At 52.7% G+C, this 13,803-nt stretch overlaps 1 pseudogene; it reads right to left on the reverse strand.

The window, feature by feature from the left end:
* Positions 1-1,524: 1,524 nt before the first annotated feature.
* Positions 1,525-3,137, reverse strand: LOC123169080 (putative UDP-rhamnose:rhamnosyltransferase 1; annotated as a pseudogene).
* Between the last annotated feature and the right edge of the window lie 10,666 nt (positions 3,138-13,803).

Here is a 13,803-nt window from a genome sequence, read left to right on the forward strand (position 1 = left end):
GACTTGTCTCACAAGCCTGGTAGAGATACATACTACACATTCATCATCGCAAAAAAAAAGATACATACTACACATTCGTTACGTAGCAAGGCCATGAAGAATTGAAATTAGTAGATAATTCGAAATCAAACCAAGTAGTCTTTTCATACTTATGGATCGCAACTTCACTATCACTAATAACTAACAAATCAGTCTTTTGTATTCATGTTTCTGTTAAGTTACACAAAGGGTTTGGTGGGCAATCTATATTTCTTTTGATACCCGAGATCAAAATCAATCAACGGTAAGAAGTCTGTCGTTGTTGGTTGAGTTTGTGATAGGTTCTTTGTCACGATTTGCTAGCATTATTTGCTTTGGGGTTGGTCATATGTATATGTGCAATAAATGCTACAAACATTGCCAAGTACGCCCATCCTCTACATAACTTAGATGCACACAGTCAACAAAGTCCTCGCACCAAGCCAAAAAGAAGAAAACAAAATATAAATAACTAAGTTCTGTATAACGCCAAGTCGTAGGTGGCCCAATTCTAAGATCATGCTGCCACCCATGTTGGGTAAAAGTATCCCTTACCGTGGCCTCCAATCGTGTACACACCTCTGTGAACAGGTCTTAATTCTCCACTCGTTATAAAAAGGACCATAAACATAGCATGATCTAGCAGGGAACGGGATGTATTGCAAATTTGAGTCAGAGACAAGTTTGAAAAAAGAATCCTCATAAGAGCAGTAGAACTAGGAAGAACATAGCACAACGTGACTCTATGTTGTCAATTCAATGCATTTTCATCCTAGAGTGTTGAGCTGCATATTTCATCACTCAGGTACATACCGATTGGTCGAGCTAAGCATAGCCCGGTCTCCGACACTTGTAAAGATAGAATGAAAAATAAATGCAGTCTGTTCATGTAATCCTAAGGCTGGTCATAGTGGGGAGTAACTTAGACTAGTAACATACATATGTTACTAGTCTATGTTACTACCTTCATAGTGGGTAGTGTCATAGGTGTGGTAACATAGTTGCCTTCATTTATTACTTTGTAGACTCATTATGCATTGGAAACCGCTATGTGATGGTAACATATTATGTTACTCTATTTGCCTCTCTCCTCATTAACTAGTTGCCACATCATCATTTTTGCTTATGTGGCATCTATGTTACTACCTATGTTACTCCCACTATGACCAGCCTAAATGGAGTCTTGTGACTTCAAAAAATGTTGATAGAAGTACTTTTGACAAAATAAGAGGTGGCTTAATTTGGTGGTTGCATTATTACGCTAGTGAAGTGAACCTTATCTCAATGATACAAACACCATACACTGATCGAGCTTGCATATATTCATCGATGCAACAAAAACAAATGTGATCAAATCAATTTCTTGGTACACAACACGCAAGTCCACATGCATGACAACTATTCCCTCCGTTCCTAAATATTTGTCTTTCTAGATATTTCAACAAGTGACTACATACGGAGCAAAATGAGTGAATATATACTCTAAAATATGTCTATATACCTCCATATGTGATAGTCTATTTAAAATTTATAAAAAAAACAAATATTTAGGAACGGAGAGAATATATTAGACGTCGTTGAAGCGTCTCAGGCCTCGACCTCGTCGATGTAGTGCTCCTGGCGTCCCTGGTCGACCAGAACCCCCTGCAGCTTCTTGGCGTTGGTCGCCAACACCTTCCCGTGCTCCTCCACCATGACTCGCCGCACCGCCACCGCGACACCGTCCCGGTCAAACGAACCGTCGTTCTCGTCCCTCGCCACCTCCACGCCGATCCCTCTCTCTACCATCGCCCGCGCGATCAAGGGCTGGTCGACGACGAACGGCAGCATCACCAGCGGGATCCCGGAGGAGAGGCTCTCGATGGTGGAGCCCCAGCCACAGTGCGTCAAGAACGTGCCCGTGGCGCAGTGCGCCAGCGCCTCCACCTGCGGCACCCACCCCGTGCAAACCACCCCGCGGTGCCGCGTACGTTCCTCGAACCCGGCTGGCAACAGAAGCTCGTCGTCGTTGCTGGTGCCCGCCGGCTTGCGTAGCGCCCAGAGGAAGTGCACGCCGGCGAGCTCTAGGCCGAGCGCGAGTTCATGGGCGTTCTCTGGCGTCAATGGCGCCTCGCTTCCCAGCGCAACGAAGATGACGGAGTTGGGAGGCTGGTCGTCCAGCCATCGCAGGACCTGCGGACGGACGATGCTGCCTGAGCTGCTCTGCCGGTGGTCTTCTTCAAGGTCGCCGGGTGCCCCCGGTAGAAGGATCCCGGCGGGGACGGCAGGCTTCCGGAAGAGATCGGATAGGAGGCCGAACATCCGGGGCTCCAATTCCTCGCAGCTCCGGTGTATGATCCGTTCTAAAAAAAAGCTCCGGTGTATGGTGAGGCGGCTGCGCTCCAAGACCTGCCACCAGCGGTCCATGTCGGACACGCCGGATGCGTTGGTACGGAAGGCGTCGGTGATCCACTGGGCCTCGTGGCGGAGGAAGAAGGTGGTGGACGGGAAGGGAATCCACCTGGGTGTCTCGGCGAAGTGCTCCGGCTCCATGCGCGGGTGTGCGGCGTTTGCCCACCGCGGCCCCAGGAAGACCGACAAGGCGGCCTGGGAGGCTGGGAAGTCAGGAACGTGGCGGATGCCACCTTGAGCTGGTCGGCGATGGGCGGGACCCAGTGGTGGCAGAAGTCGTGGACGATCCAGTCGGGCCTCCTACCGGCGGCGAGGAACGCCGCGAGTGGGCCGGCGAGGCCGTCCATGGCCTTCTTGAGGAGCCCGACCTTGTCGGGCGGCAGGTCAGACGTGACCTCGGCGCCCTCCAGCAGCCCATCCACGGCCGGAAGATGCAGCGGCACGAACCGGAGGCGGGCGGACAGACCGGCCGGCACGGCCGGGAGCCTGGCGAGATTCCGCGGCGTGGACACGAAGGACACGGTGTGGCCCCTGGCCGCGAGGCGCTTGGAGAGCTCCAGGAACGGGATCATGTGGCCGAACGCCAGCCACGGGAACACCACCACCTCCAGCCCGCCGGCGCCGGCAGCCGCTGCTTCCATTGCCATCTGCTCGCAACGGATCGATGGAGCGAAGTAAAACAGGGAGAGGCTTGGTCTTTGGTGTTGCTGCTGGGCAGTGGGCATAAACTAAATAATGGAGCTCTTGGGGAAAAGCTATTCTCACATGCATTAATATAGCCCCGTATAGTGGCACTCATTAATGCACGTTGTGCCATGCTGTTCAAGCTTTTCCATCAGTCGGACAGAAACGAGTCGTTGTAAGTACCGTTGATCCAATTATTTTTTGAAAGGTGAAGTTCTCTATACTCTGTCAGTTGCCTTAGCAATAGCGTGACATACTGAGAGTGCATTTGAGCAAGATATTACTTCTAATACTAATTAAACTAAGTACAAGTTGTGAATAATTGATAATGGATGAACTATTTTTGAGTGCAACCATTCACTGCAGGCTTCAAACTGAAGGGGTGTTTTTCTTTATTTAAGAGGACTTGCCTTTTCTTTCAAGACATGATGTCATGTGCATTTCATTCAAAATCTTTTCTGATGTACACTTGAAATAAAAACTGACCTGCATGTCTCGAAAATACATTATAGTAACAAGGTGATGGCTGTGAAGAAGCATTTGAAATAGATGCAAGGAAATGTAATAAATAAACAAGGTTCAAAAGTGATGAACCGATACTTACAATGCAAATAGTGCGATCGTGTTGCCAGGACATAAATAATCCACCATACTACAATAAAGGTATGTGTGGGAGGTTATCAGGTTAACAAATATTAATAACACCAAATAGATGCTATATACACCTTTCTGGTATTCCAGTGTACTTCTTCCGCTTTACCACCCATCATCAGAACTAACTCCTTGAAAGCCCAATCGAAATATTCTGCAGTCTCGTTTGTAAGAAGTACTCCAGCGAAAATAATACTCTGGAAGTGGTTATTCACTCCAACGAACATCCTAAACGGCATCTTGTATATGTTGGTCTCGTACGTTGTATCGAATGTTACAACATCACCAAAGTGAGAATATAGAGCTCTGCTCTGACCACTTGTCCACATGAGAGACCTTAGATTTTTATTGGCGTCCAGCTGCATTGAGAAAACAAACCTATTGTCCTGAGCTATATTGTCTCTGAAACCCTCAATTGTTTTTCTTACATCATCTTTTAGAGCTTCAGCTGCAATGTCCGAACACAAAGTCCTCAGAGCCTTCTTCATGAATGGAACACCATCCGTTGTACCATAGAAGCTGCCAACTATGCCATTTATTCTGCTAAGGCTAACCATAGTTTTGGTAGAATCATCTATGTGTCTATGAGAAAACAAATGCTTCTTCTGGCCACAACTCTCAACCAGATCATGGTTGTGTTGTTCATTGAATATCTTGACATACCATAGTAAATCATTGGACCTAAGCAACCTTAGCCGTGCACGACATCCACATCTGGTGCTGCTGAGCTTTGTCTTCTTATCAATGCCCTGAAATGTCAGACAAATATTTGTTAAGAATAAGAAAGATCTATTTGCGTAAGAGTAATATCGCATAAAGTTTATACCTAGAAACTTTCACTACCAGAAAAACTGGGGTTGCCGACGGCCAAATCTATGCCGACGGCCCCCGTCGGCATCTATGGACCTATGCCGACGGCCAAGGATAGGCCGTAGGCGTAGAATAGCCGTCGGCATACATCCATCTATGCCGACGGGGCCGTCGGCATAGACGAGGCCGTCGGGACCGTCCGAGCTACGCCTACGGGGCCTGTCGGCATAGGACAGGCCATCGGCATAGCCCGGGCCCACCTGCCCGGTCAGCGCTGACCATTTGACGGCGTTGATCCTACGCCGACGGGCGGTAATGGCGGCCGTCGGCATATCTGTGGCAGAGGTATGCCTATGGCATAGCCGTCGGCATAGGCCCCTCTGCCACGTCAACGATCCGTGTGCCACGCCACGTCATCGATCCGTGTGTGCACAGATATGCCGACGGCCTTGCCGTCGGCATATGTTTACTTTACTTAATTTTTTATTTTTACTTTGGTTATCTGTGGTAGAGGTATGCCTACGGCACAGCCGTCGGCATAGGCTCCTTCGCCACGTCATCGATCCGTGTGCCACGCCACGTCATCGATCCGTGGGACAACCTCCGTCATCGATCCGTGTATTTTACTTTATTTTTTTTATTTTTACTTTGTTTTGTTATTTTTACTTTATTTTAGTTTTTGCTTTTGCATAAGATAATTATGCCTTATCTAAAAAAACATACCCGATGGTATATCGATTGCCCCCCGTTACGAACGTCGCTATCGCCGTGTCACGGAGGGGGGAAAGGTCGACACGAAATGAATTCTGGTTGGTGGGGGGATTCGGGGTGTAGCTATGTCACCAAAACATCGCACGGGTCCCGATGCATATGTGAAAGTGTTCATGCATGCGTAGACGCCCGTCTTGGGGCTCCGGGGTGTGCCCCCCCCTCACGGACGGCGCTGCCGCCGGGACCTGGAGGGGGGAAACAGACGCGTGGGGTCTACACGGAGGGGATCTTGCTGTGGGTCTGGCCCGGATGTTGCTCCAAAGTGTTCCTATGGGCTGACCTAACACAACCGGGTGGGGAGGTCCACTGGTCAAAGCCCGTTCGTGCAAAATCAAAGGGCTAGATTCCGTGGTCAAACGCTACAGGGTTAGGCGGGACGGGGGCACTGGGGGGTAGCAATGCCACCGGGTCGCACCGGGCCCTCATACATGCGGGGTGGTGTGGTGGCATGTCTGAAGAGGCGGGACGCGTCTCCGGTGCGTGGCCCCCCTCACGGACGGCGATGACACGGTAGTAGACGTTCTGCAGTAACGATGCGACGTCAATATTACTAAATACTCGAAGCGCGATAAAATCATGAGTTTTTTTGCACGACGTGGGCACATGTGCTATACGAACGATGGTATTTTTTCATAATTTTTGGTGATGGAGAAGTATCCGAAAAATTCCCTCTACGCGGATTGCCCTTCGCGCGTCTACGGCTGTGGCCGGCGGCCTCCGGGGGCTAGCATGCCGCCAAATCTTGCGTAGGCGGCCTCTCACAAGTCTGGAAGTGTTGTGGCGGTTGCAAACGCCCGGCACGCGTGTCCGGGGTGTGCCCCCCCTCACGGACGGCGCTGCCGCCGGCACCTGGAGGGGGGAAACGGACGCGTGGGGTCTACACGGAGGGGATCTTGCTGTGGGTCTGGCCCGGATGTTGCTCCAAAGTGTTCCTATGGGCTGACCTAACACAACCGGGTGGGGAGGTCCACTGGTCAAAGCCCGTCCGTGCAAAGTCAAAGGGCTAGATCCCGTGGTCAAACGCTACAGGGTTAGGCGGGACGGGGGCACTGGGGGGTAGCAATGCCACCGGAGCGTCGCACCGGGCCCTCATACATGCGGGGTGGTGTGGTGGCATGTCCGAAGAGGCGGGACGCGTCTCCGGTGCGTGGCCCCCCCCTCACGGACGGCGATGACACGGTAGTAGACGTTCTGCGGTAACGATGCGGCGTCAATATTACTAAATACTCGGAGCGCGATAAAATCAAGAGTTTTTTTGCACGACGTGGGCACATGTGCTATAGGAACGATGGTATTTTTTCATAATTTTTGGTGATGGAGAAGTATCCGAAAAATTCCCTCTACGCGGATAGCCCTTCGCGCGTCTACGGCTGTGGCCGGCGGCCTCCGGGGGCTAGCATGCCGCCAATCTTGCGTAGGCGGCCTCTCACAAGTCTGGAAGTGTTGTGACGGTTGTAAACGCCCGGCACGCGTGTCCGGGGTGTGCCCCCCCTCACGGACGGCGCTGCCGCCGGCACCTGGAGGGGGGAAACGGACGCGTGGGGTCTACACGGAGGGGATCTTGCTGTGGGTCTGGCCCGGATGTTGCTCCAAAGTGTTCCTATGGGCTGACCTAACACAACCGTGTGGGGAGGTCCACTGGTCAAAGCCCGTCCGTGCAAAGTCAAAGGGCTAGATCCCGTGGTCAAACGCTACAGGGTTAGGCGGGACGGGGCACTGGGGGTAGCAATGCCACTGGAGCGTCGCACCGGGCCCTCATACATGCGGGGTGGTGTGGTGGCATGTTCGAAGAGGCGGGACGCGTCTCCCGTGCGTGGTCCCCCCTCACGGACGACGATGACACGGTAGTAGACGTTCTGCGGTAACGATGCGGCGTCAATATTACTAAATACTCGGAGCGCGATAAAATCAAGAGTTTTTTTGCAAGACGTGGGCACATGTGCTATAGGAACGATGGTATTTTTTCATAATTTTTGGTGATGGAGAAGTATCCGAAAAATTCCCTCTACGCGGATTGCCTTTCGCGCGTCTACGGCTGTGGCCGGCGGCCTCCGGGGGCTAGCATGCCGCCAAATCTTGCGTAGGCGGCCTCTCACAAGTCTGGAAGTGTTGTGACAGTTGCAAACGCCCGGCACGCGTGTCCGGGGTGTGCCCCCCCCCCTCACGGACGGCGCTGCCGCCGGCACCTGGAGGGGGAAAACGGACGCGTGGGGTCTACACGGAGGGGATCTTGCTGTGGGTCTGGCCCGGATGTTGCTCCAAAGTGTTTCTATGGGTTGAACTAACACAACCGGGTGGGGAGGTCCACTGGTCAAAGCCCGTCCGTGCAAAGTCAAAGGGCTAGATCCCATGGTCAAACGCTACAGGGTTAGGCGGGACGGGGGCACTCGGGGGGTAACAATGCCACTGGAGCATCGCACCGGGCCCTTATACATGCGGGGTGATGTGGTGGCATGTCCGAAGAGGCGGGACGCGTCTCCAGGGCGTGCCCCCCCCTCACGGACGGCGATGACACGGTAGTAGACGTTCTGCGGTAACGATGCGACAGAGGTGGAACGTCTACTACCGTGTCATCGCCGTCCGTGAGGGGGGGCCACGCCCCGGAGACGCGTGCCGCCTCTTCGGACATGCCACCACACCACCCCGCATGTATGAGGGCCCGGTGCGACGCTCCGGTGGCATTGCTACCCCCTCCCCCCAGTGCCCCTGTCCCGCCTAACCCTGTAGTGTTTGACCACGGGATCTAGCCCTTTGACTTTGCATGGACGGGCTTTGACCAGTGGACATCCCCACCCGGTTGTGTTAGGTCAGCCCATAGGAACACTTTGGAGCAACATCCGGGCCGGACCCACAGCAAGATCCCCTCCGTGTAGACCCGACGCGTCCGTTTCCCCCCCTCCAGGTGCCGGCGGCGGCGCCATCCGTGAGGGGGGCACACCCCGGACACGCGTGCCGCCTCTTCGGACATGCCACCACACCATCCCGCATGTATGAGGGCCCGGTGCGACGCTCCGGTGGCATTGCTACCCCAGTGTCCCCGTCCCACCTAACCCTGTAGGGTTTGACCACGGTGTCTAGTCCTTTGACTTTGCACGAACGGGCTTTGACCAGTGGATTTCCCCACCCGGTTGTGTTAGGTCAGCCCATAGGAACACTTTGGAGCAACATCCGGGCCAGACCCACAGCAAGATCCCCTCCGTGTAGACCCGACGCGTCCGTTTCCCCCTTCCAGGTGCCGACGGCGGCGCCGTCCGTGAAGGGGGGCACACCCCGGACACGCGTGCCGGGCGTTTGCAACTGCCACAACACTTCCAGACTTGTGAGAGGCCGCCTACGCAAGATTTGGCGGCATGCTAGCCCCCGGAGGCCACCGGCCACAGCCGTAGACGCGCGAAGGGCAATCCGCGTAGAGGGAATTTTTCGGATACTTCTCCATCACCAAAAATTATGAAAAAATACCATCGTTCCTATATCACATGTGCCCACCTCGTGCAAAAAAACTCATGATTTTATCACGCTCCGAGTATTTAGTAATATTGACGCCGCATCGTTACCGCAGAACGTCTACTACCGTGTCATCGCCGTCCGTGAGGGGGGGCCACGCCCCGGAGACGCGTCCCGCCTCTTCGGACATGCCACCACACCACCCCGCATGTATGAGGGCCCGGTGCGACGCTCCGGTGGCATTTCTACCCCCCAAGTGCCCCCGTCCCGCCTAACCCTGTAGCGTTTGACCACGCGATCTAGCCCTGTGACTTTGCACGGACGGGCTTTGACCAGTGGACCTCCCCACCCGGTTGTGTTAGGTCAGCCCATAGGAACACTCTGGAGCAACATCCGGGCCAGACCCACAGCAAGATCCTCTCCGTGTAGACCCGACGCATCCGTTTCCCCCCTCCAGGTGCCGGCGGCAGCGCCGTTCGTGAGGGGGGTACACCCCGGAGACGCGTGCCGCCTCTTCGGACTTGCCACCACACCATCCCGCATGTATGAGGGCCCGGTGCGACGCTCCGGTGGCATTACTACTCCCCCACGGCCCCCGTCCTGCCGTGTAGGCCTCACGGGCGTGGGTGCCGCCGTGTCCCGGAGTGGGGAAACGGCCACATCGGGCCGACACGGAGGGTATCTTTGGGTGGTTTGGGCCGGAATGGTGTTGGGGGGTGCAACACATGCCGTAACAAAAAAATAAAAAATAAAAAAAATGCCGTAACAAAAAAATAAAAAAATGCAAAGTATCTATGCCGACGGCTTAGCCGTCGGCATAGCAGCGCACATGTCCACGGATCAATGACGTGGCAAAGGGGCGGGCCTATGCCGAAGGCCAGGCCGTCGGCATAGGGCCGACCTTATCCCCTTGCGGTTCGCCCCCACCACCCATTCGCCATCCATCTCCCCTTCCTCCCCGACCCACACCCACGCCGCCGCCCACCACCTCCGCCGCCCGCCCTGAGCACGCCACCGCCGGCCCCGAGCCCGCCGCCCCGCGCCGCACCAATCCCGGGCCGCCCCGCCCGCCCCGAACCCGCCATCGCCCGCGCCTCCCCCGTCTCCCCCACCCACCCGCGGTGCACCGCCGTCCTCCCCGCCCACGCCGCACCGCCGTCCTCCCGCCGCCTGGATCCGCCCACGCCGCCGTCGTCTCCGCGCGGATCAGCCCGCACCGCCGCTGTATTCGCTCATCCCGGCCTCCCTCGACACATCCCCGCGCGGCCGGCCCTCCCTCCCCGACCTCCGTCCCCGCCCCGACCTCCATCGACCCCGCCCCGGCAGCCACTTCGTTCGTGCCTGCCCCTCCGCCGCCTGCTCTGGCCCATTGTTCGTGCCTGCCCCTTCCCCCGAGCCGGCCCTCCCCCACGGTGAGCTCCCTCCCTCCCTCTCTGTAGATTTTTTTGATAATTTTGTTGTTGTTCATAGTTATGTAACTAGATGGATGGATGCATAGTTAGTTGATAAATGATTTGATGATATTTACAAATGTGAGAAATGCAAGAAAAGCAATTTTTTTAACAAGGGGCATGACGTTAGATGATAGATTTTTTGATGATAGTTGCAAATGTATGATGATTGTTACATGATAGATGATGATGTTAATGATGATAGATGATGATGTTGATGATAGATAATGATTTTTTTGCGGAAGAGATGATATAGGATGTTGATTTTTATGATTCGATGATTGTTAGATGATGATGATGAATATATTGTGATGTACTTAATTATTGTCACGGTGCAGGTTCTGTGGTGTTCCATCTCAGTGGAGTGATCGTCGTAGGAGTTGTTGGTCCCCGGTTGTCCCTCCGGTGTTCGGCTACTTCCTCTACAGCCGAGGGTGAGCTACGAATCATGTGACTAGATTTCATTCTCAAGTCAACTGACGTAACCTAGGCGTCTCCCGTTCGAAAGGGTTGCATCGATAAATATGCATTCAATTGCATATTTATCACTGCAGCTCTTTCGGATTGTCCAGCGTTTTCCATGGACAGCCCGAGAATGTGTAGATTGGGTATGTTCTCCATGTTCTACCCCATTCCAAGACAGGATTTCGGCGGCGCCTCCCCATTGTTCTCCGGAGCACATTCTCTCGGCTATTTGCCGAGACGTGTATCTGGAGAACAGCGGGGAGGTGCTGCCGAAATTTTGTCTCGGAACGGGGTAGAATGGAGAACGTACTCAATCTACACATCCTCGGGTGGGATTAGGACCCATCTTTACCTACTGGAGATGTAGGTGGATTAAATGCGGTAGAAACTGAAAATTTGATGTGATTAATTTAAGTGAATCCTTAATTATGTTGTGTGGGTTGCAAAAAAGCAGAGGATGGCAGATAATTAGTGGATGTACAGTGGTTTTATCCGTCGGAATCGAGTAACATCAGAGTGGATCGCGAAAACCGATGTGTATTTGAAGGAGATATTCCGTCGTCCAATGAGAATTATCCCACCATGCCCCTGTGCGAGATGTGCCAGACGTCACCGTAGAAATCAGACGGACATGAGTGAGCACCTTCGCACGCACGGATATATGCCAAACTTTGACATGCCGCCGATAAACATAGCCGAGCAGGACCGTGGTAGAGAGGAGGTGATGCGACAACGCATCGATGGATATGAGGACGACGGGGTCAGGGACATGCTAGATGATGTCATTGTTGCAGAAACGGCAAATGCGACACCTTCAGAGAATGAACCGGAGGAGCCGGAGGCAACCGCAAAGGCCTTCTTGGAGGTCTTGGCCTCGTCGAAGAAACCTCTTTATGCGGGTGCGAAAATATCTCAGCTGGATGCCATCTCGCAACTGATTGCAGTCAAGGCTGAGTACGGCTGTAGCCAGAAATGCTTCGAAGCATTCCTGGGAGTATGGGCTAACAGCCTCCCTGAGGGTCATGAACTGCCGAAAAGCATGTACGATACAAAGAAAATCATGAAGGCACTCTCTATGGATTATGAGAAAATAGATGTTTGCCCGAAGAATTGCCTTTTGTTTAGGCACGAGTATGCGGATGACAAGTACTGTAGGAAGTGCGGTTCGTCTCGGTACATTGAGGTGGTCGGTGAGGATGGTGAGAAAAAGCAGCTAACCATCCCCGTTAAGGTTCTTCGGTATCTTGATTTTATAAAAAGACTGCAGCGCCTTTTCATCACGAAGGAGTCTGCCAAAATGATGAAGTGGCACAAGGAAGGTATAAGGTACAATCCAAAAAAAATCGTACATCCATCGGGAGGGGAAGCATGGAAGTCATTCGATGAAGAATACCCCGAGGAAGCAGCCGAGGCTGGGAATGTCAGAATAGCCATATCAGGTGATGGGTTGAATCCATATGGTATGTCGTCCAATCCATACAGCTGCTGGCCTGTGTTTGTAATTCCGCTCAATCTTCCTCCCGGTGCCCTAATGCAACGGAAGACCATGTTCTTGTCGCTCATCATTCCGGGGCCTGACTACCCGGGGAAGCAATTGGGTGTGTTTATGCAGCCGCTTGTGGATGCTTTGCACCATTCTTGGTACTTTCCGAGGTTGACATACGACCGGGATCTGCAGAGAAATTTCTTGATGAAAGTTTGGTTGCACTATTGCATGCATGACTTTCCCGGCTATGCTCTATTCTGCGGATGGTGTACAAGTGGTAAGATGCCATGCCCAGTGTGCATGCAGGCTCTGCGAATGATTTGGCTGAGTAAGGGTGGCAAGTATGTAGCCTTTGACCTGCATCGACAGTTCCTCCCTCCAGACCATCCAGACAGGGAAGACAAGAAGAACTTCACGAAAGGCCGGGTTGTTCATGAAGTAACCGAGATTCCAACATTTTCGGGGGCAGATGTTCTTGCTCAGCTAAAAGCTCTCAAGCCTAAAGTCAAAGGCAAAGGCAAAGCCAAAGCCAAAGGCTTCGAGGGATATGGTGAGACGCACAACTGGACGCACATTACCCCCTTCTCGCAGCTTCCCTATTTCAAGGACCTCAAACTTCCTTACAATATTGATGTGATGCACACCGAAAAGAATGTGGCAGAGTCCCTTTTCCACACGATCCTCAACATTCCTGATAAGACGAAGGATAACGTAAAAGCTAGAGCCGATCAACAGAGAATTTGTGATAGACCACGCCTGAACATGAAGCCTCCCACAGGCGGTCGAAAAAACTGGTTCAAGCCAGATGCTGACTTTGTCCTTAAACCGCCAGAAAAAAAGAAGTACTTATCTGGCTGAAACAAATTTTGAAGTTCACCGATGGTTATGCATCGAATATAAGTAAGGGAGTCAATCTTTCAACGGGCAAAGTGACCGGCCTGAAGAGTCATGACTACCATGTATGGATTGAGCGGATAATGCCGGTGATGGTTCGAGGCTATGTCCCCGAGCATGTCTGGCGAGTGCTTGCCGAGCTTAGCCATTTCTTCCGCACGCTCTGTGCTAAAGAAGTAAGTAAAGAGGTGATTGAAAAATTGCATAAGAAGGCACCGGAGTTGATAGTCAAGCTAGAGAAGATCTTTCCGCCAGGCTTCTTTACTCCGATGACACATCTCATTCTGCACCTCGCGAACGAGGTATTGTTGGGGGGCCCTGTGCAAAATCGCTGGCAGTACGGCCCTGAGAGGCAGAACAAGCATCTCCGACGGAAATGTGGAAACAAAGCTAAGATTGAAGCTTCCATAGCTGAGGCAGTTATCCTAGAGGAGGTGTCAGACCTCAGGACATCATACTATCCAGACCACGTTCCCCATCTGCATAACAAGGTGCCTCGATACAATATAGAAGAGCCCAAGTATCAACCCAGGCTCGATCTATTCAACGCGCAAGGTGGGAGGGCTGGGGCCTCGAAATCTTATAACATGCCACGACAAGAGTGGGAGGACCTCATGTTCTATATCTTGCACAACATCAAGGAAGTTGAGGAAGTGTGGATGAGGTAATACCACTACACCATTCCTTTATGTCTTCCACATCATCATGTTTCATGTTCACTTAGTCCCGGTCTAACAC

This window comes from Triticum aestivum, chromosome 1A, assembly GCF_018294505.1.
Source record: "Triticum aestivum cultivar Chinese Spring chromosome 1A, IWGSC CS RefSeq v2.1, whole genome shotgun sequence".
NCBI classification, from domain to species: Eukaryota; Viridiplantae; Streptophyta; class Magnoliopsida; order Poales; family Poaceae; genus Triticum; species Triticum aestivum.